We start from the raw sequence: 24,164 nt of genomic DNA, 5'->3' as shown, positions 1-24,164 counted from the left end.
TGTTTTCATTAGTAATACATGACAGTAGAATGCTTTTATGCATATTGAAATATCATACATTCATGGGTTATATTTTCTTATTTTTCTTCTTCTACATGTTGTTTAATCTCATATATATATATATATATATGATTATATATATTAATATATATAATATATAATTATACTGTTACATAATACTAATCTTCCTTAGTCCATATTCTCTCACCTTACCCCACTCTCCTCTACCTCATCTGAAGTAAACACATTCTTCTGTAGTGCCTCCCAACCTTGTTGAAAATTAGCATTTATATATTAGAGAAAACATTTGTCTTTTGATTTCACAGGATTTGCTTGTTTCACTGAAGGTAATATTCTCCATGTCCACCCATGTATCAGCAAATATTATGACTTCATTCTTCTTTTAAGCTGAGTAATACTCCATTGAATATATATTCCACATTTTCTTTATTCATTCATCTATTGAAGGACACCTAGTTTGGTTCCATAGATTAGCTACAGTGAATTGAGCTGCTATAAACATTGACATGACTGCATCACTATAGTATGCTGATTTTAAGTCCTTTGGCTTTAAATCAAGGAACAAATGGCTTGGTGTAAAGGTGATTCCATTCTATGTATTCTGCAGAAGCTGCATACTGCTATCCACAGTTGTTCTAACAATTTGAAGTCCCATATCAATGCATAAGTGTACCTATCCCCCCACATACTTGCCAACATTTATTGTTGCCTATATTCTTGATGATTGCCATTCTGAATGGAGTGGCATAAAATTTTAGGGTAGGTTTGATTTACATTACTCTAATTGCTAAATATATTGAACCTTTCTTCATAAATTTATTGATCCATTGTATTTATTTTCCTGTGAAATCAAACTAATTTCTGAATACTTTTTTATTTCATTAAAATTATTCTTAAATTACCTGAACAGTAATAAAAGCAATGTGTTATAAACCACAAGTGAGAAATTCATATGTTCCATGAGTACCAAGAAAGTACATACTAAACAATTAGAATAACATGATTTAAAATCAGAAAGCATGTATTTTGGAGAAATTTTTCAGTGTACCTCAAGGGGACTTTTGGGGAAAGAAATGTTGTGCAGGAATAATCACACACACACACACCTGGGAAAAGAAGCAGGTTTATTATCAGGATCTGACAAGGCTGCTCTGCAAAAAGAGAGGAACAGCATCAGCAAGGATGAAAATCAGACCCAAATCCTCCTTGAGTGTTACCTTTTAAAGGATAGAAACATGGCCACACACTTGGGGTGGTTTTAATCTTGACTGATATAGTAAGCATCCCTTGATCTTATGGAAGGCAAGTTTATTTCTTAGGAAACAAGCAAGGCTGGCAGTATTTCTGTCTCACAGAGAAAGAATAGGGAAACTTGTATGTCTGTTTTATCTTCTCAAGGAGAGAACAGGGAAACTAGTATGTCTCCATATCAGAGGCATAAGCAAACATCCATTTTCACACATAAACACACATATGCATGCACAATTAAAGCTCCAATGATACTTAGTCCTAAAGTGGACCATTGATTGGAAAATGTGCATATTCAAATCAATTTCAAACAAAAGCAATGTATCCCACATGATTTGTAAAGATTTGCGCAAGTATGAATCCTCTCATGCTTGATAACACTTGAATTGTACATAGAGTTTTCCCCACATTCTTTCCCTTTGTATAACCTTTCCAGTGTGAATTCCCCTGTGTTGACTAAGGCCTACACTTCAAATAAAAGCCCTGAAACATTCTTTACATTTTTATGGTTTTTCTCCAGTATGAGTTCTTTGATTTTTATTAAGGTATGATGTTTCATTAAAATCGTTGTCACATTCTTTACATTTATATGGTGTCTCTCCATTATGAATACTATTGTGAACAATAAGCCTTTGCCTAACACTCAACTTTTGCCACATTCTTTACATTTGTATGGTTTTTCTCTAGTGTGATTTCTTTGGTGCACATCAAAGCTGTTCTGAACAGTAAATTCTTTGCCACATTCCTTACATTTCTATGGTTGCTCTCCAGTGAGAATTCTCTGGTGCACAATAAGTGTGCCTAACATTAAAATATTTGTCACATTCTTTATATTTGTAAGGTTTCTCTCCAGTATGAATTCTCTGGTTTTGAATAAAATGTGATCTTTTATTAAAACCTTTGCTACATTCTTTACATTTGTATGGTTTCTCTATAGTATGAATTCTCTGGTGTTTACCAAGGAATAAAATTTGATTAAAAGATTTGACACATTCTTACATTTGTATCACATCTCTTCGGTGTGAATTCTCTGATATTGAGAAAGCTATTGTGTCTGAGTAAAAAATTTTGCCACAATATTGATATTTGTTTCTTTTTTCTCCAGTATGAATTCTTTGGTGAATTATAAAGTTTGATATTTGATTAAAATTCTTGCCACATTCTTTATATTTGTATGGTTTCTCTCCAGTGTGAGTTCTCCTGTACCCTATAGTGTTTGGCCTAATACTAAAACTTTGCCACATTCTTTATATTTGTATGGTTTCATTCCACTATGAATTCTCAGAAAGCTGGTGATGTGACTGTCACAATCCTGTCCATCTGACTTTCAGGGGCTCATTTTGGTGACCCTGTTATTCATGTTTCTCATTTGTCTTGGGATTATTGCTCTAGTTTTCCCAAAATTTTCCATTGCTAAGCCAGTTTTATTTTCTCTCAGCTACTAATTCCATCTTTTCATCTCATTCATTACACCTCTAGGAGTCTGGAAGCCAGTGGTGTCCTTCTCAGCAGAAGTCAGGTATATGCCATATGTGCCCTCTAATCTACCCACCAACTTCATGTTTATTAATTTATACCCATCTTGACCCTCACGGGGCTGTCCTTGCACTGAGACCCTTACATCTTTACTGATCCAGAACTTTCCATGCCCATCTTTGGCTCTATTTCTGCCCACATTTATAGTCATCTGTTCCTGCATATCTGTAGTGACCTGAAAATGTAGGGAGATTAAACAACTGAATTTTATCATGTCACCCCATTTTGTCAGTGTTCAGCAGGGCTTGGCTAATGGGCATCAGCTGGTTTACCTGGTGGTACTTAGCTGGTGTGTAGGCATCACTCACGTGCCAGGCAGCTTGGTGAGGATGGCTGGTGGTGGGGCTCACATGGGCCCTTCTCCATCTCCCCATACTCTTGGAGTTCCTCTGTGTGTTCTCTCCATCAGTGCAGTTGGACATAGTCAGTAGCACAATGCTTCTAGAGAGTAATAATTTTTGAAGTCATACCTAGAGTTAGCACAGTACTTCTGATATAACCCAGAGACCAAATCACTCAAAGGCCAATGCATTTGGGGAAAGGTGATACATACTGCAGTTCTTGATGATAGATGTATTTTTTAAATGTAGTCATTTTGAATTTATTATACCTACTCATACTAGAACTAGGAATTTACTTTTCCTGGAGTCACTGGAGACTAATCTGAGCCCAGGCATCCTCCGCTTAGGTTTATTGCTTCTGGACTGGCACAGACACGTGGTAGTGTGGCCTGAGAAGGCATTCGACAGAACTGCTTCCTCTACTCAGGTATTGTAGCCATGCAGAGACAGCTTCTGGATTTCTCTTTCAAGGAGGTATGCTGCCTAGTACAAAGGAGTGCAAATGGCAGCCTTTACCATCAGTCTCTACCTCAATTGCAGAGAGCATTTCCCCCAGCATCATGCCTTTCTGGGCAGCCCACATCCAATGGTGAATGAAGTAGGAAGATCAAGGCCTGGGCACTTTGGTCTAGACTTTTCCATCTGAGTAAGATAACACTTACTAGTGACACTTGTTTCAGAACTCTCTACTGTCTTATACAGGCACTGTCAAGCTACATTGAAATTTCACTTCTTCTATTGCCAAACACAACTTATTTTCTCTTCCTTTCATGAGTGCAGATCACCAATGAGCATGTTATACACAGACAATATCAGCCTCTGCTTCCAGAGTATGTGTCCTATGACACACTTCAACAACTATTTACCCATACCTAGGTAAGCACACTTGTATGTCTACATAAACCCACACATGTGCATACCCACTCAAGGCATGCATTGATACATGTATACATACACATACATATAAAATACATAGCGTATACACACATATATAAAACACTCACATATACAGTGTTAGAGAGATGCCTTAGTTTCCATCCAAGACACTACATTTAGGTGATACTGTTTCTGTGTCCCTATATATGAGTTCCTCCTAACCAGAGAGTTCAATGTACATAACTTTTGTGGGAGAGTTAAGAAGAGCTTCTCCAACCATCCTGTGTTTGTCCTGTGGACTGTCAATCTTAAGACTGTCTTCTCCCTCTTTCTGTAGCCTTAGGTCTGGACACAAAACAAACAGGACCAATCAGAATCCTGATGGCATTGAACTGGATCTTGGAAGAAATCCTTTTGGTTCTGATGGAAATGTTGGAAAAATGTGTGCCAGGAGCAGCCTGTGGAGTGGATCTATCCTATACTTGGCTTTACAGAAGAGAAAATCAGCCATATACAGAGGGTGGCAGTGAATAACCAGTGGTCTGCCACTCTCATCCTCTGCTGCATAGAAACATTTCTTTTAATTGTGGAGCAGGCACACTCTTGCATCCCTATTACTATTTTCTTAATGCCCTACTTTCATTTTTCCCTTCTCACCTCTCTTCCAAATCCAGTGATCTACAAACAGCCACCAAAAAGCAGCTTCTTCTCAGGCTCAACATGGATCTATTTCTCACCTATGTCATTGTCATCACTCATCTTGTTACCCTCTCTGTCAATATGTGGCCTTGGACTTCTCCTCCTAGAGACCCTGCATTCCCCTGCTATTGCTGAGGAGGAAGGTTAATGTAGTCACAAGGAGAGTATCAGAACTTGCAGAATGAGACTCACCTTTACTTTAGTGTTAGACAAAATCTCTGTGGAGGTGGTTTAAAGACCAGCAGTTGGAAATTGAGGGAACTTGTTTGTGTATATTTGTTCTTTTTCCAGAGACAAGGCCATCAGCCTACAGTGTGAAAGATTAAGTAGATATGTCAATCTTGAAAAAAGGGAGTGGATGTTAGAAATATTAGAAATTTAAAAGGAAAGTTCATTTACAAACAAGCAACAAGTGCCTAGAGAAAGAAAATAGCTTGTATTTCTCAATCTCATAGATTTTTGCCAAAAGTCTATGTTGGAGGAAACCAATTAAGTGACATTTGCCAGCTAATAGGCATCATGGAAGGGATCTAGAGTGGGTAAGGGCAAGGCCAGTAGATAATCTAACCTCCAGATCATAGCAAATATTAGTTTAGCAAATTTAAGGGCCTGAAAATAAGTGATGGCAAGAAAATGAAGAAGAGATATTTTGGAGTAAAAAGTTTCCTACTGATGATGATGTACATGATCCATGGTGTGGCCATACTTAGTCCTGGTAGATCTAAAAGTTCAGTGTGTCTGAATGACCTGCAGAGCCTGGTTAAGCACAGACTGCTGCTTCACTCTCTGTTAGGTCTGAGATTTAACCTGAATAGGGTGGACCTTGAGAATTTGTCTTTCTAACACAACTCCAGTTTGGTTATGCTACTGTTCCAAGGGCCATGCTTTGAGAAACACAGACTGTGTTATGAGAAAGAGAAAGGAGATTAAGATAACTGATGTTGAGTTGATTAAGATTCTGAGGGGCAAAGAACATCAGTTATCAGCACAATTTAATGGGCTTATGAAGTAAAAGTTAAGCAGGTGCTCAAAGGGTTCAGGGTCAAAAGACCACATCAAAGACTCAGGAAGGATGTATGCAAAGAAGGGCTCTCATGCAATGTGCTGTAAAGCAGAAAAAAATCAGGATATTAGAAAGTGAGATTTTTCTACTTATATTAGTACATAAAACATAACTCTGACATAAACTCTGTCCAATAATTTGCAAAATATTTTTGATTTTTCAGAAGTAATATTTCATAAACATCAATTTAAAAATCTCCAAGCTAGTACTCTATAGATATTTGAAAAATGTATTCCAACTTTTTCACATTGACATAGAGATTACCATACTGATTTACTTACAAATTAATAATACTCTTTCATGGGCTCTATATACTTTCTACATGTGGGCTCTCAATTCTTTTCCAGAGCCCTTTCATTAATTGTTCTTAGGTAATCAATAAAGCATTTGAAAAAGTATACTCTCAGGAAGCAGCAAATATGTAAAGTATTCAAGCAAACAAAAATACATATTTCTTACTGATGAAATTCAGCAGAGGCATTGTAAGGAAATTTTGTAGGCAATAAATTCTGGACCATTATTTCCTTGTGATTCCTCAGGTAAAAGATATTGACTTGCTTTCATCATCTGGAATTATGCCAACAACGTATACTATATTACTAAAATAATTTCAAAATCCTCATTATAAAAGGATTTCCCATGAAATAAACTATAAACTCATCATTCCTTCAGCAACTATTTATTGAGATGATAAAGATGAATGGGATACAGTTACTGTCTTTTAGAAGCTTATAAGCTTGAGAAAAAGAAATCCATAACAGGTAACAAATTCTATCCAAATAAAGTGATGGTAATGTATTACCTCTTTTAGGAGAATCCAAGAAAGACTTCAGTGAGGATGTGACTTCCAAGCTGTCTGAGTCTTTCGAGACAGCTGTGTGAGGGATGGTGAGGGATATGTGGATTCAAAGGGGTGTGAAGGCTAAAATAGATTAGAATTTGGCTGTGTATATTCTCGGAGATTTTCACAATGAAGCTGATAATGGAAACTAAAATCCTTTAATAGGGTTGGACATTTCTGTAATACAATGTATTAAGGTGATGGACAGCTTGGCACTTAAAGATGGTACTTATTATTGGTAGGGGCTAAATCTTGCAAGAAATTCTGAGGCCATTCTTATACACAATTATGAGGCTTTTCTCTTTCATCCTATACACACAATCTCAGAACTTGGTTTGCCTTTTGGGGGTGGGTTGGTGGGGATTGAACTCAGGACTATACCCCCAGTTCTTTTCCTTTTAAACAGACATTGTCCAAGGCTTATTTAAGAAGGTAGATACACATTCAAGGAAATGTAGGAGAGAGAGAGAGAGAGAGAGAGAGAGAGAGAGAGAGAGAGAGAGAGAGAGCCCTGACATGGGCTGAGGATCCAATATGTATAAATGGACTGTACCAGCAGCTGAACTAAAGGTGGATCGTGGTGTATTTTCACAATTTTGCACCATTTTCAGTCCTTTTTATATTTTATTTTCATACCAGGTCTCACTAAATTCCCCAGGCTGGACTCAATCTTGCAATCCTCCTAAATCTTTTATGGTATTTATTATATCTGGTTGACTTTACCCTATCTTTTAAATTCTGTTGTTAAAAACTGTTTTTATTCTTTGGCTATAAACCATAAAGAGTTGATAAACAATGATGTAGATTGTCACTTAATTATTTGAACTTGTCTATGAATTTAGGACAATGAACAAAGGCTGATTAAGCCATGCAGATGTGTATACATTTTGTATGAGATAAAGAAAAGGCAGCATAACATTTCCACATCTTTATATTGTTTTTCATGTATGTTGAGGACTAATACATGGAACAGATCTAGCTGGTAGACTATGAGTCATTCTAGGTCTAGAGAGGGATCTTTTGGACATCACTGTTGATGGGCAGTAGAACTATTTATGTTAAATTGTTTCTAACTATTTTAATCTTTGCCAAATTCTACAAAATAAAGATTATGTTTTGATATTTTGTTTGAAAGGGAATTATATTGAAATGTTATTCTATATTAAACCACTGAGATAAAAAATGTTTTCATTTTGCTGGGATTTATTTCATCTGATTGTTCATGACCCATAGTAAGCATTCTAGTGTTAGCTTCTGCTATTATAATTATTATCATTTCCTTGTACTATGTGATTGCTACTTTGTTTATCCGCATTTTAAGAAACCAAGTTATGCTGGGTATGGTGGATTTAGTCATCCCAGCAACTTGCAAGGCTGAGATAGGAGGATTGCAAGATCAAGGCTAGCTTCAGAAAATTCTGCCCTAAACAATTAAGCAAGACCCAGTCTCAAAATCAAACAAATAAGCAAGAAAAACAGCTAGGGATAAAACTCAGTGGAAAAGTGCCCCTGAGTTAAATCCCCAGTTCCAAAAGTGAAAAAAAAAAAAAACTGAGTTATGCACAAACTTGTACAAGGTTACTCACCTAAAAGATCTCCCTAAGCTTTTCTGCCAATTAAAAGGTCTATTCCTCATTATTATGGGTTCCTTATTCCAGAGTCCTTCATGGATGACTGAATTTGTGAAGTAGATATTTCTAGCCCACCATAAGCCTTCTCTGGCCTCTTCACTATGGGCAATCACAGGTACTCACTAGGCAGGCAGATGAGTTTACCTGGTGAGCACTTCTGTGTTCAAAGAAAGAGTAGGGAAGTTATTGACCCAGCAGCCAGCTGGGCATGAGGAGAGAATGTGGGGAAAACACACTTCAAATTCAACATGGGCTGTCAAAGTGCTAATTAAACATACACATGTGAACATGCACACTCATACATGGACTGCTTAAAATCAAAGAGTTCCTAGTTGATATTTTTTTGCTACCCATTTGCCCTACTTTTATATTTCTAGTCATAGATTTCTGTGAGATGGATAAATGTCAAATAAAATGTATCTTTTGGGTACCATGTATCTTTCTAGGTAGAAGTTCTTAACTGGTACATTTTTTTTTTAAATTCAAAATGACGTTTTACACCTTTTATCTAGTTTAGAACCCAAGACAGACTTAGGTTCATCAGGGAAGCTTTCTCTGGCTCCCTGAGGTGGCATGAGCACCTCCCTATACACCAGCCTATTGCACATAGTGCTTGTCCCTGTCACAGTAACAGTGGACATTTGAGTTTTCTTTAAGTTATTGGGCACAGAGACACTGATCATTTATAACCTTAACTATTCTTTGTAATCATCAATCCATGAAATTCAAAACTGCTGTGGAATGTACACAGTGTTTCCAGCATATAAGTGGTGGCCAGGGTTCTAAACCCTTGGCCTGGGCCTCCACTGATGACAGAACTTCAACCACCTGCCTGCATCTGTCTCCTGAAAGAGTTCCAGTTTGAAACTGAGAGCACTCCATAATTCCCAAAGTTACTTCTGCACATTTAAGATGCTCTGAAAAACAGTTGTGTTATCACTTTTATGCCATTGTTGTTTGAATTAACTCTCAAAGGCTTGAAGTAGAAGAGAAGGGAGATTATCAAAAATTTCTTACTACCAAGTAAGAGCTTCCTCTATTCTTGTGATTCCTATACGTAACTACTAAAGTCTCTCCTTAACTTTCAGAAGGGTCATTGCACTAGTGAGTATGTTTGACCAGCAAATCCTTCATTTCTCACCTATCTGTGTCATTTGATGAATGTTTTACTTAAAAAGACAGTCCATTTTCAGAATTTCGGTTATGTGCACACTGATTTGATTTGTAATTTATTTAATGGCAGAATATTTAAATGTTTCTTCACAAGAATTCAAAAAAGAAGTTTTTGTATGTATTCTCACTTTTCCAATAAACTTTGTGTGTGTGTGTGTGTTCTAGACATACTCCATTTTTTATCATTCCTATTTATTGGAGCCAGAATGGACAGGTGGCATCATGTTTAAATTATGATGATGATAAAATGAGTATATTCATTTCTAGGTGATGACAAACTATTGTCTGTTAGTACTGTTGCTGGGATTACTAGGAAATAAAAATATCTGCAAGTGTAGCACATAAAATTCTGTGCTTGATAAATCTCTAAATTTAGAATTTCATAGCATATCTTTTGTGTTGCTTCAACCTTATAACTTGGCATTGAGTCTGTGGAATTGTTGGATGAATAGACACAGTAACTTAAAATATGCAATTAGTTCTGTCTCCCTTTGTTCAGTTACTGGTTTTTAACAGATGCTAATGTTAGTCTATCAGAGGGAGTAATTACACAATTGTAAATCAATTCCTCAAGAGAGACTCCCATAATTCAGGGAGAAGTAGCATCTCATTCAAAATTGAGGGTTGACTGTTAAAAGAAAGAAGAATACCACCCTCTTGTCCTCATCATGACAGAGATAAGTTCCTGTCCTTTTTAGACTGTGGACAGTCTCAGTGGGTGCAAACCAGTTCTCAAACAGCACTGGAATGGACATGGTGTGGAGCTGGTGGTGGCAGTTCTTTGGAGGGCTTTGAATAGTTTGTGTTTTTCTTCTAAGCCAGGGTATAGGGTCTACTTCAAGGCATTTAGTCTCCCAAGTTGAAGAAAAATGAACTAAATTCATTTTTGCTTGGTAAAGAAAGACTAAAAGTATGCTTCATTCCCAGTTACTTAAATCTCTATAGCATACCCATTTATTATTAACATTAACATTTAAGAGTAACATTTACTATCAACCTTACATCGGGATCATATTTTCTTGCCCAGGACCAAGGAGGCAAGGTGGAAGTTGGCTCTGGTCCGGGACTATGAGGGGATGCCAAAACCTACCTCCAATCATGTAGGCTGGCCCATAGGGTCCCATGACTGTTGGCCTAGGCCTATATATTTTATTATTCTTTTCCTTATGACCTACTTTATCAGGAAGGGCCTTTGGACTTTCAGGAGTATTTACTTAAGCTTATTTAGATTAAATTTAACAAGATTTACATAAACTTCCTTAACTGTTTATTTCTTAGGGAGTTTTGCAATAATGCTTAACTGTTTATGAGAATTGGCTGCAAAATTGCCGTTGTTGCAAGCTGACCTATTTTCCAGGATTGTTATGTTTACCTAGAGAGTAACGTTAATTCCCCTAGACTCCATGGTCACATGAGAGGTGAGTAATATTCCAATAAAAATAAAGCCAGACAAAAACCATTCAATTCCCAGAAACATGATGCACTCCCCTGGAGGTGGGTTGCCTTGCACCATCCACCTCAGGAAGGCCTTGCCATTTCCTCGGTCAGGGGAGGGGTGAAGCAATTAACCAGTCTTCTAAAAGTTTTACCTAAGAGTACCAACTTATTTGTAAGATAAAGAAAAGTCAGATTAAACTAATGTCCCCTAGTAAGTCAGATCTCTAAAAGTAAGAAATTTTACTTTCTTCAGTTCCAAGATGAAGAAAGTACCCTACATGTGAGTGTACTCAAATCAATCAATGAATAATCAATGACATTAGGGTCAGAGTGGTTTATCCATATAACTACCATAAAACACTCAAACAACAGGTGCAACAACCATGTTACTTTCATCATTGTGCAGGAATCCCAATAATACCAGCAAGAACTGCTGCTGCTACTAGGTCCTCTTACACGGGTGATAGAAATGTCTTCGCACATCAACCCTGTGGATCCACTCTGTTATCCAACTATTATTTCAAAAGGGAATGGGGACATGTCCCAAATAATAGCACTCAAACAACACAGAGCTACTCAGGTCACACTTACATTTGACTATGGGACACAGACACTTGAGAAGGTGTGCAGAAGAAATCAACATAATCTGCTTCTAGAAAGCATGGCTGAAGGAAGGAAGAGAGCACAAAGGAGAGAAGATCATGATACTACTACTGAAGCAGTTCCTACACTGGGGCACTGTGCTGTGTGCATGAAGAATCCTTCTCAACAAACAGGGGAACCCAAGCTATATTGTACAGTATCTGTTACAGTTTCAATATTAGATGTCCCTCAATAGCTCATGTGTGAGACAATGCAAGAAGGTTTAGAGGTTTTATATTACTGAGTTATAAGAGCCTTAACCCAATCAGTGAATTAATCCCTTGATATAGATTAATGATTTGGTAACTGTAGGCAGGTAGGTTATGGCTGCAGGAGGTGGGTCTCTGGCGATGTGCCTTTGGGATATATGTCTTTTGAGTTGGGCTTAGCTCTCTGATTCCTGGCCTCTGACCAATTCTCCCACCAATGTTTTGCCTCACATAAATTCCCAAGGAATGGAGCCTGCTGTAAATGCACAGAGATCTATGAAACTGTGAGCTCCAAATAAACTTTTCCTCATCTAAATTTGTCCTTGTTGGCTCTTTTAGTCAAAGTAGTTACAAAGTTCACTAAAACAGTTATCACATTTCACATATGAGAAACCAATCCAGATAAACCAATGGTTCCTGGTCACTCAGTCAGATTCTCAGGTACTCCTCATGTAGATATGGGAGCTCCACACTGTCTCAGATGAATTTACAAATGAAGTGACTCCTTATTACACTATTCTAATGTGTGTATGCTTAAAATTTTCCATAAAGCTATTTTTTTTAAAGTTGCTCATCTAAGTGATCCAAAATGTACTTGAACCATTTATTTAAGATCAAGGAATTAGAAAATATTTTTTTATATTTACTATCAACTTTGATTTGAAAACTACAGAGGATATTGTCAAAGTTATATATAGCATTCTGATTATGTAAATATTTTTAAATCACCTAGATGGATACCAAATTTAACATTCACTCATTCATTCATCTATTTTGGTGCTAGGGTAGAACCCAAGGCCTTGTGCATGCTAAGCACATGTTCCACCACTGAGCTATACCCCCAGCCTCAACTTTAATGTTTTGATTAACCAACTGGATAGTACCACTTTTGTTGGCAAGAGAAGTTGTTTGTAGTTTGTTTTCAAGATCTTCCTTATTTTTCTATTTCTTTTTCAACAGCACTGAATCTGGCACACAAGAACTGAGGAAGTTGTAGATATAAACTATATTATTATTTATAAAAGATAGTCAGTTGTAAATAACTAATAAGCCCTTTTCCCCAACCTATAATTTCCACTGTTAAGCAGTCCAAAGTAGTACCAGAATACAAGAAAAGAGAAACTGCTTTCCATATATGTAAGGAGGCTCTATTTATTTAGTCACTGGTGATATACAATGGTAGTTTTCCCATGAAGGATACTTAATAGAAATGTACAAGAGTAACCTTAACATGTTAAATCATCAAGAGTTCCATAAGCCACTGCAAACATTTGATACTAAAGGGCATAGTTGTCTTCCCTGGTTGGTGTCATTAAACAGATGAGAAGCATCACAAACCACCAACTGTGGCTGATCACTTACATTTATCTCAACTTATAAAAAACCATTACATTTTTATTGACTACTTCACTTATTTTTCTGCCTAATGCATCCCTTAACATTACTATCTACACAAGTTTCTCTTCTGCTAAGTCTTCTTTCACATGTTCAAATTGAGTCTCTTGAGAAATGCCTCCTTACTCTACTGAAGACATCATCTATGCTCTCCTTCAGCTTGCATGTTTCCTGAATAAAGAAACACAAGGAGTTCCCCTTTCTTTACAGGGAAGCACGCCTCCAACTGTCACACCCAATCTCTTGGTCCAGGCATGGCTATATTTTTGGATTCTTTATTCCAAGAAATGCCTGGAACAACTAAATGAAGATTTTTAATGAGAGGGAAATCTCCTCTGTTCTTAGAGAAAAAGTGAAGAATCTAATCTCCTCAGATTTACACATACAACTGTTCCTACAATGCAATGCTCCTCACTTCAAGGCTCTTCAGAAAATACAGCATTACTTGTCCTTGGCATTCTTCAGCATCCACATGAAAAATTTCCCTATCACTAACAGAGTCTCAGATGTAATGGGGTTCCCAAGCTGATGTAGAGGATATTAGCTGATGAGGATTTTTTTTGCCCCCACAAACTTCATGCTACAAAACAAGACAATGTTTGTAAAGAACAGAAGATCAGCATGAGAACAGAAATGCATAATCAAAAATATCACTCAATGTCTATCCATGCATTTCACCAAGTCTTGTTGATGGACATATCACTGGTGACTGCTGGATTTCTAATTCAGGTGGCTGGGATCGTAAAGTCTCAGGTAAATGAGATCCCCAAATCCATTATCAACACACATTGCCTAACTTCTAGTCCTGGTCCCCAGAATATTTTACACAAGCTGAAAATTGGAAATGAAGAACATTTAAGGTCACAGCTACCACTTGGCTATGTCATAAAAGCATAGTGCCACATCTGTTGGAACTATGAAAAGAGTGACAGCCACAAGCCTCACACAACTTACCTAGGAATTTAGGATAGATATAAAATGATTCTCCAGAGACCCTCCTGCCGTATACTGTCGTGATTGCTGCAGGCTGAAAATGTTAAAAGGGACCTCCATGCTTATCTCCACCACCTAAAAAGCAAACATTGGGAACACATTTAGACTAAGGAGGATGAGATGAGACTCTCTATCTCCATTAGAAGTCGAATGTTCTCATCTATTCACTCAGTCCAAATGATACATAAGTCAACCACAGTGTGGAGGAATCACTCACTGCCCAAGATTCCTCAGGTCATCTGAGCTGTGTAAAGCTCAGATGGGACTCAGAAGAACAAGTCTTAGTTTGAAGGACAAATAGAAGGTTCAGAAGATGGCTTGCCTTTTCCTTCAGTGTGTTGGAAGAACACCTTCCTTTAAGTTAATATGTGGGGGTAAATGTTCTTGTGTGTGTGTGCTTTCTTGCCTCTCCACTCCTTCCTCACCACCCCTTTCCTATGTCCTTCTCTGCATTCTGAACCTTCTTTTCTTCTGCATCACTTAAACTGGGTTCTTAAAAGTCTTAAAAGGAAAAAGAAAAGAATGCTATTCAAACGTTATCCCATTGATGACTTATTAAATGTGATATCTACTGCATCTGACCACCAATAGCCAAGCTTTGTCAAACTCTTACACAAAGTCACACATACAAAAAGAGAAAGATGGGCAAGAAATCACTTTAGAGAAGAACTAGATTAGCTCAAGGACTTTTGAAAAATTACACCATACACCAGGAGTACAAATCTCAGGCAGGCATATTTCTCATTGAAAGGAACACAATTCAAACACAGTAAGACTGGGTACTTTTGGTGAAACTGTCATATTTACTTTGTATTTCTCTCAAGGTTGTTAGTAAAGTAGAAAAGGAAAATAAAACCTTCTATAAGAGGTCCTTCATTTAGTTTTATGATTCTGATCATCTCTCTTCAAAAAATCTCAAACTTCAAGTTACAATACAAAACTCTTAATTATTCTGTATACCCAAAATAATTAGCAGGGATAAAATTAAAATCCAAGCAAGGAAACAACAAAAATACCTTCCTCTTAGTGTGATCAAAATAATATACAATGCTGGGTGTAGAGGGGCACGCCTGTAATCCTAGCAGTTTAGGAGGCCGAGACAGAAGGATTGCAAGTTCAAGGCCAGCTTCAGCAACTTAGAGAGGTCCTAATATCCTTTCTGAAAATAACAACAAAATAAACAAACAAAAAATATATACACACAGCAGAAGATGTTGGTATTTTGAAAACAAATTTTATCAATATGTTTTTTCTAATTTTCTAGAATGATTACACACATTCTAAACAGTATGAAACTTAATTCTGACTGTGTATACTTAAAATGATTTTCATGTGCTGTCTAGTCATGTAAACTAAAAGAAGTCTTAAATATCTGTAACTCAGTTAATCAGACAATCAATGGGAGCAACACCAAATCACAGATATCAATAAATCCTGACCATCATGAATGATTAATATAAGAAAGGGACAACAAGACTCTCCCAATAAATTCCCCACAGAACCAAACACCACCAAGTATTTCACCTTCCTACCCTACAAAATAAGCCAAGTTTCATCAAGGCTCAAGAGCTAACTCATAGTTTACAGGAAACTCAGAGGGAAGAGAAACATGGTGAATGAGCACACAGGAAAAAAATGAACAAAATATAGAATGATAAAAAAATCTACGGTAAAACACTCAACTTCCTCACTTAACAAAGGAGGGGATAAGGCAAAAAAAAGCAAGAAGGATGAAAAACCTATAGATCAAAAGAGACTTATCAGATATCTTAAACAACTGCAACATACGCTTGTTAAGAAACACTGAGAGAGACAAGCAAGGAAATTGAATATTGATTGGCTTTTATGGATTAAAGAATGATAATTCAATTTTAGATCAGCTAATGATAGTGGGTTTTTAAAAACTTACCTTTTATGTATATGTGTGTATATATAATAAACATAATAAAAATATATATTATGTATATATATTATAAATATGTATATATATATATATATATATATATATATATATATAATTTATAAATATATATTATTTATAAGCAAAATTGCAGGTCTAAAATTTATGTCAAACTTATCCAGAGCATGGTGTGCACACATATGCCATACATGTGATGTTTTTTCCTGTATATGCATACCTACGATAAAGTTTAACTTATAAATTAGTTATTAACAATAACTCAATAAAAGAAATTAATAACAACTCAATAAAGAAACATAACAATAGGCTGTAATAAAGGATTTTCTCAAATGCTCTAATCTCTCTGGAAATAGTGAAGACATACTGGTATTTCAACCACAGCTTGACCATGGAGCAGGTAAATGAAACCATGGGAAGTGAAACCTCAGATAGGGGCAGGGGAGACTGCTGTGTATAAACCACATTCAATATCAAGTGTAGAACACTTCATTAACTAACTCTGACTTATTCCACTTGTGCTACAAGAACAGAATACCACAAATGAATAACTTATAAGAACAGAAATCTATTTTCTCCTGGTTCTGGAGGTGGGGAAGTCTAAGATCCATGTGATGGCAGGTTGGGTAACCTGGAAAAGACCACTTCTTCCCTGGAGGAGGGTAGAGGGGATGCTGCATTCTCACACAGTGTGCAGCTTGCCCAACCTGGGCTGATGATTGAAGCCAAGCTGCACACACACACAAACCAAGAGCTCTGCCACTGAGCTACATCCACAGCCTACGTAGCCTTTTCTAAGACCATCATCCTACTAACTCCTTAACTGTGGACAGAACATATTCAAACCACAGTGTCAGATGTGCCAGGTAATTTCATTTAATTCATCCTAAATAAAGGACATAATGTGTGGCAATCTTACTTCAATGCAATGAGTATTTTTAGCGTAGCCAGAGAGAAGACGAAAGATCCAAAATATTTAAGTTCATGGAATCCTAAGTGTTTATTTTTTTTAGAGATTCTGCCATTATAAGTATGTCTTAGAATCACTTACCTTTATTCCTGCTTTTACTAAAGCCGCTTTTGTGCTGCAGCTACTACGCCTCCCCAGACACTCGCTGCTGCCACGCCTGGCCTGCCATCCTCAGGCCCAGGGCCAGCACAGTACCTGAGAGGACAGCCCATCTTGATTGACTGCCTTCCAGGCCTTAACTCATCCGCTTCATCCTCAGACCTGGGTGTCCGGGTGGGTGGGGGGAACTCCCCCCGCACCCAGGGGATAGAGCACTCCCCCTCGGGCGGGGGGGGGGGGGGAGGTCCCTCGGACCTGGGTGTGTGGGGGCGAACTCCCTTCCGCTCCAAGGGGAGTGGGCACTCCCCCCTCGAGGCAGGGAGGCCCCTAGGACCTGGGTGTGAGGGTGGGTGGGGGGTAGCTCCACCCACCAGCACCCAGGGCAGAGGGCACTCCCCACTCTGGGGGGGAGGCCCCCTCAAAACTGGTGAGGGGTTGAGTTCCCCCCTCCACACCCAGGGGAGAGGGCACTCCCCCCCTCAGCACTCAGGGGATAGGGCACTTCCCCCTCCAGGGGTGAGGCCCCTCTAACCTGGGCGTCCGTGGGGGGGGGAGCTCCCCCCCCTCGCCACCTAGGTGAGAGGGCACTCCACCATCCAAGGGGGAGGCCCCTATAACCAGGGTGTGTGGGGGGCTCCCCCCCTCCGCACCCAGGCTAGAGGGCACTCCAACCTCCAGGGGCGAGGCCCCTTAACCTGGGTGTTGGGGGAGCTCCCCAGCACACCCAGGGAGAGGGGCACTCCCCCTCCAGGGGAGAGGCCCCTGTATCCTGGGTGTTTGGGGGTGTTACCCAGCACACCCAGGGCAGAGGTGCACTCCCCCCGCCAGGGACGAGGCTCCTCTAACCTGGGTGTAGGGGGAGCTCCCAAGCACACCCAATGCAGAAGGGCACTCCTGCTTCCAGGGGGGAGGCCGGTAAGACCTGGGTTTTGGGGGAAGCTCCCCACCGCACCCAGGGCAGATGGTCACTCCCCCATCCAGGGGTGATGCCCTCTGACCTGGGTGTGGGGGGGAGTTCCCCCCACATCCTGGGGAGAGGGCACTCTCCCCTCCGGGAGGAGGCCCCTCTGACCTGGGTGTGTGTGGGGGGAGCTTTTACCCCCTCCACACCCAGGGGACCTTTAGACCAGCCCTGGGACACCAGCCCTGTTTTATTGATTTTGTTGTAATTAAAGGGAGCAGATGCTGATAGCACTGAAAATACTGATTGACCCTTCTGAGGGATATTAAAATGAGAAGGTGCAGAAAGAACATTATGGAGTACCCTTTCTGCTACCTAAAGTGTGGTCTTTGTCCCCATTGCCTACCCAATAATGATGGCAGGTTTTGAGAAAAATGGGGAAAAGAGTTTTATTGTTTTGCCAGCTAAGGAGATACATGATGGTCTCCTGTCCCAGAGGGTGTGATTCACTCTACCTTGGGGAATACAGGGCTGTTAAGAAGAAAATGGGGGCTAGCATTCAAATATGATAGGTAGATATAATGAATGGGCATCTATTGGGTGTCCTTGACAGCTGTTGCTGGAATTCATAAGGTTGAGATTCTCTTTCTTTTTGTGGGCAGTGACAATCATCAGAAAATGTGTATCATCAGAAAATGATCCCAACTACATTTCCTTCTTTCTTGGTATAAACCATGATTAAGTAGGTGTATGCATAGGTAAACAACCATGGTGCTTCACTTTTAAGATCAGTGTATTTTGTGCACTTTCAGATATATGTTTTCTCTCAAAAAATAGAGTAGCTCCAAAGATCCTAGATTAGAATTTCAAAATGATATGAGAGTGGTAGGACTATAATAAGTAACACTCTCCCCCCCCCAAACATTTGGGAATACAAATGCACACCAAAAAGTGCACTGTCCCCACCAATTAAGTGAAAATAGTTGTGATTACATTTTTCATCTCAACTTCCTCCTAAACTCACTCCACTCCAGTTATGTCCTTCCAAAGGATACTACTGTGCTATATGTGTTACTCCCTTGACGTCTTGGGTTCATGGACTCTGTGCAGCAAGGAACTGAAGAACAGGACACAGACTTATTGCAAGTGACACAATAGACTTCTCTGAAGAGAGTGGTCTAGAGTCAGAAATTCTGGAGTGTTCTTTTTCTAGATTCTGGAATTTCTCCTTTTCTTATCTTTTCCGCTTTCCATGCTTTTCTCTCTGTTGTTCATTTTTGCCCTCACAGTTGTCCATGCCTCTATTTTAGTTGTTTTCTTGGATACCCCACTTAGATGCATGAATACGGAAGTAACTATCTTACTAGGTTCCCTTCTTGTGCTCATAAGCACTTCTCATCAACCCAGAAGTTGATCTCATTGGAGGACCTTCTCCATGCTCCTCTGGTCTGCACCCACCCATGACTTCTTCACTTGGCATCTTGCCCTGCCTGGCTATGCCCTTCTACATCTCTCTCATTTGGACAAAGCCAATGGTTTTTATGCCAGTCTTGGATATCAGGAACAGGTCCAAGTTCCTCCAGTGTTGAATATTAACCCCCTGAGAAATGTTAACCAAGCATAGAATGCAAGATTTTTAAATTTTATTAAATTTGTTCTTTTTAGTTATATATGATAGTAGAATGTATTTTGACATATCATATATACATGGAGTACAAATTCCTATTTTTGTCATTCTATATGATGTAGAGTTACACTGGCCATGTATTCATATATGAACGTAGGAAAATTATGTCTGATTCATTATACTATACTCATTATACTGTATTTCCCATTCCCATCCCCAACTCTTTCCCCATTTCCCCCTGTCCTGTGGACCTCCACTCATCCATGCCTCCTATTGTGAGTCAGTATCTGCATATCAGAGATAGAGCATTCAGCCTTTGGCTTTTTATAATTGGCTTATTACTTAGCATGATAGTCTCCGTTCCATCCATTTACTGGCAAATGTCATAATTTCGTTCTTATTTATGGATAATATTCCATCATATATATGTAACACATTTTCTTTACGCATTCATCTGTTGAAGTACACCTTGGTTGGTTCCATAGCTTAGCTATTGTGAATTCAGTTGCTTAGAAAAATAGCTGGGTTCATGTGTAGTGCTTCTCCCTGATGAAGAAGCAGTATCTAAATGGCTTTTCCAGCAAGTTTTATTTATATATGTGTCTTCATCAAGTTAAAGACTATAGAAGCATTAAGCTTTGTGATCAAGAAAGTTACAGGACAAGAACCATCCATGTAGCTTTACCACAGTTGCAATGTTCAACATTAGGAGGCTTGGACAGCAGTCAAGAAGCCCAGTGTCTAAAGTTACTGTTAAGCAGGCATGCTCAGGAGTAGCAGTACTGGTGAGATATTGTGGTTGTCCTGCATGCTCAGAATTCCTCTATCCCTAGGAGTTATGCACCTGAGAATATGGTCAAAGCTTATAGGACTCTTGCACAGAGCCTCTCTGTGTGGGCCACCACCTGGCAGCAGACATGCCACAGACATGAAGTCATTAGAGACCCCCAATCTCAGTCACTGCTCTCCCACTCTCTGTCATTGCTCTCCATGCCTTTCTTGTCTCTTGTATTCTTGCTTTTATTTGAATCCTTGTCTGTCATTGGGGAACCCAAACTAAGGCCATCAAATTTCTAGTTCATTTATCATATACAACTCTATACAATTCATAGTATCTCTGAATTTCTGATGATTTGGTTAATAAATCCATTTTATTGTGCTTTAATAATTTCTATTGTGTATTATAATAACAAGAATTGTTATCATTTACTTTTTCAAATAAGTTTTACAAGCATATTAACCTAATTCAGTGTTCCTTCACTCACATATTTTTTTTAAAAGTTTTTTTGTGAATTATGGAAATATCAATTGACAAGAGATCTGAAAGATTACTATTAGTAGACCATTATCACTCCCCTAAGCAAAAATAAAAAGAAGAAAAGCAAAACTCTTTTGGAAAAAAAGTGAGGTGGGGCAGATGCAGAAGAGCTTAAATTCCACTTAAAAGGTCTGGAATACCTGAAGTTTTTAATTTCTTCTTCTGCAGCTAAATGGGCTTTGCTCTGTCCTATTAAATCACTGTCTAAAAATTGACCTAGAATTGTAAAGATGATTTAACACTAAAAGATTCTTAAGTTGTTGGAGGTAAATCATTTCAGTATTACCAGGTATTATTATACTTCTTAGAGAGAAGGAAAGGGTTTAAGGATGTTAGGAGGAAAGTCACTTGATTCAAGTCCCCCTGGGGTAGATTGTTAACCTACTGGGGTTGCCTGCCTTTTTTGAACACTCTTCCTGTGCTGGGAAATTCTCCAACTTTTGATTCTAGGCCTTCCTGTGACAGAGTCAGACACCTTCTCCTACCTCCCACTTAAGTTGGAACCAGTGAGTGACACAGGATATTCTAATAAGACACAATGATGCAACACCTCAGAACAAAGACAAGCTTCCAAAAACTTTCTGGGTCAGCTGTGAGCTGCCGTGATGATGCCATTTGGTGACTCCATTGGGACCCATCTTCTGGTAGCATTTGCACATATCTCTGGGCCTTATGACCTTCAAAATTGATATTCTGCTCCTCCTGAAGACTCTTGTGCTACCAATAACATTTGATACATTTCATTACTGCTTATAATATTTATAATTAATTTCTCTTACTAGGAACTATAACTTCAACTTTCATTTGTTCTGTTATATATAAAACACTTTTGTTGTGGATAAAGTATCTCTGAAAGTTATAGTCTCAATGAAATCCTAATCTCAAAATTGTATGTCTAAGACAGGAATATTTGTCCCTGTATTTCTTGGTTAAATTTTGTACCATTTTACTGGAAGTTTAAAAGTAAGGGATGGTGCTGTGGTTGTGACTCAGTGGTCGAGCACTCTCCTAGCACACTTGAGGCCCTGGGTTCAATCCTCAGCACCACATAATTGATAAGTAAATAAATAAACAAATAAATAAATAAATGTATTTTAAAGAGTTGAAAAAAAGCAAGGGGGACTTTTTCTTTTGTTGTATTTGGAGAAAACCATTATTAGCCCAGAAGCAAGCGAATTAACACTCTCTAAAATTTCCAATAACTTTGGAAATTGAACATAAATTATTTTTATATCATATATATACAATTTTCATTTGTACATTTTTAATCAGTATGATTTGGGTTCCAGTAATGTTAGAACTGTTATTTTTTAAATTACAAATTAAATACTAATTTTAAGGACACAGAGTTGACTTTTCAAATACTGACACTAAATTCTCACTTTACCTCAAAATTTTGGTAATATTAAGATACTAGGACAATGAACTTAAGGATCCCTGAGTCCAATCCCTGCTATAAAAACAAATAAGGCAATACTTAGGACATTGTTTTTGAATAGACTGAAAATAAGACTAGTTATTGAAAACATATCCTGTAACAGGCTACATTTGGCTGTGGCCTTGATCATTGTTACTCTACTTGAAAATTGGAAGAGAAAAGGAAAATCCCTAATTCCGAGTATTGAGAAAGAAGTCAAGGTATCACCTCTGCATCTCCCCAGCATCTCCTCAATTCACATCAACATTCTATTATGTGGCTCTGTAGATAATTGGGAAACCTGTATAGTCTTTCCTAACTTCTTTAGGAGATTGTGATGTTCTACCCTCCTTATCCAACAGATGTGACTTGTTCATCGATAATTCTCTAAGATCCAACCTCCAAATTTCCAGGACAATTATCCTACATCTTACTCTCATATCTTTTTCCCATGGAGAAAAATGAAGTTGACCATGGAAAAGCCTTAACATTTTTGCTGTGAAAGACCTGCATTTTAATTATGGCAATTTACATGAGTCTCATGTTTAATGGTGAACAATATGAATTGAAATGTTTGCTAATGTGACATGACACTTAGGGAAGGAACAACCCTTCACAGGCAACATGTAGCAGTGATTTAATTCGCTGTGGTAGTAACTTAAAAGAGCCTGAGAAATCACCTCCCTTTATGAATAATTTTACATAAATAGTTACGGGTGTCTGACATTTTATTTACATGTGCCATGGGGAAAAATACAAAAACAAAACAAAACAAAACAAAAACTAACATTATTTGGTTTGCGGTCAAATGCTGTCTCTATTTTTGTTGTCTGCAGTGCTCTGATTCAATGCATTCTAATAAGTTTTTAAGAATGCATGAATTACAGTCAGAGAAAGGCTGGGATGACACACACTCATTATAGAATATAAAGGAATGAAACATTATCTATTGTTCGGCATGACAGAAACTCTTAATACCCTTTCTCCTTAAGAACTGAAACATTCTCAGTGCAACTGGGCATACACTACTTGGCATAATTTGAAGTGCTTCTTTAAGAGGCTTTAAATCTTAAGTCATGCTTGAGGTATTCTGCAAATTTGATGTCCTCCAGATTTTATCAGGCTACATTATTATCTGGTCTTTGGAAATCTTCTTACCTCCATGGCTATTAGAGGTTCATAGTTCATTGGGTGCATCTTGAACCAAGCAAAGGTAAATGTGAAATACAGTGTTGTTTCTGTGAAGGCTGAAGGCATCCCTTTTTCTGCATGCTCATCCTCTTGATCTTTGGCATGTTATATCCAGTCAATGATGAAACAAATTTAAAAGTTATAGCATTAATTATATCAGTTGTTTCAGGTGAAAAAAATAATTTGAACACTTATTTGTGCTTCAATCGCCCCTATACAATGGCAAATCAGTATATTCAAGCTGCCTGCCTATTGCTGGAAGTAGAGCTTGTATTTTAAGTGATCAGAACTAAGAAACTTCCCCCTGGGTCCATAGCCAATGTCTGCATGCTAAAGCCTTCAGCAAGAAATTTCCTAATGCCAAAAGAACAATCCTAGTGTATTCTAACACTGGCTGATATTCCCAGCAGCTGCAAGAAGGATGTGTAGCCTTTAGAAGAGGATTCTGTACAGGATACCACAGTATCTAGAACAACTAGGTAATGTGCTCATGATCACAGAAATAGTAAAATGCTGAAATCTAACCCAAGTCTGTCCAACCTTAGCCTGCCCTCTTAGCTTTGATGCTATATCAGTTCCCATTGCTCTATCTATCTGGCCAAATTGCTACTATCTGAT

This window comes from Marmota monax, unplaced genomic scaffold (assembly GCF_021218885.2).
Source record: "Marmota monax isolate L192 unplaced genomic scaffold, Marmota_monax_Labrador192_F-V1.1 WCK01_AAM20220418_F8-fsc00807, whole genome shotgun sequence".
Taxonomy (NCBI): domain Eukaryota; kingdom Metazoa; phylum Chordata; class Mammalia; order Rodentia; family Sciuridae; genus Marmota; species Marmota monax.
The sequence above is the reverse complement of the archived record's forward strand: the minus strand, read 5'-3'. Positions refer to the sequence as shown.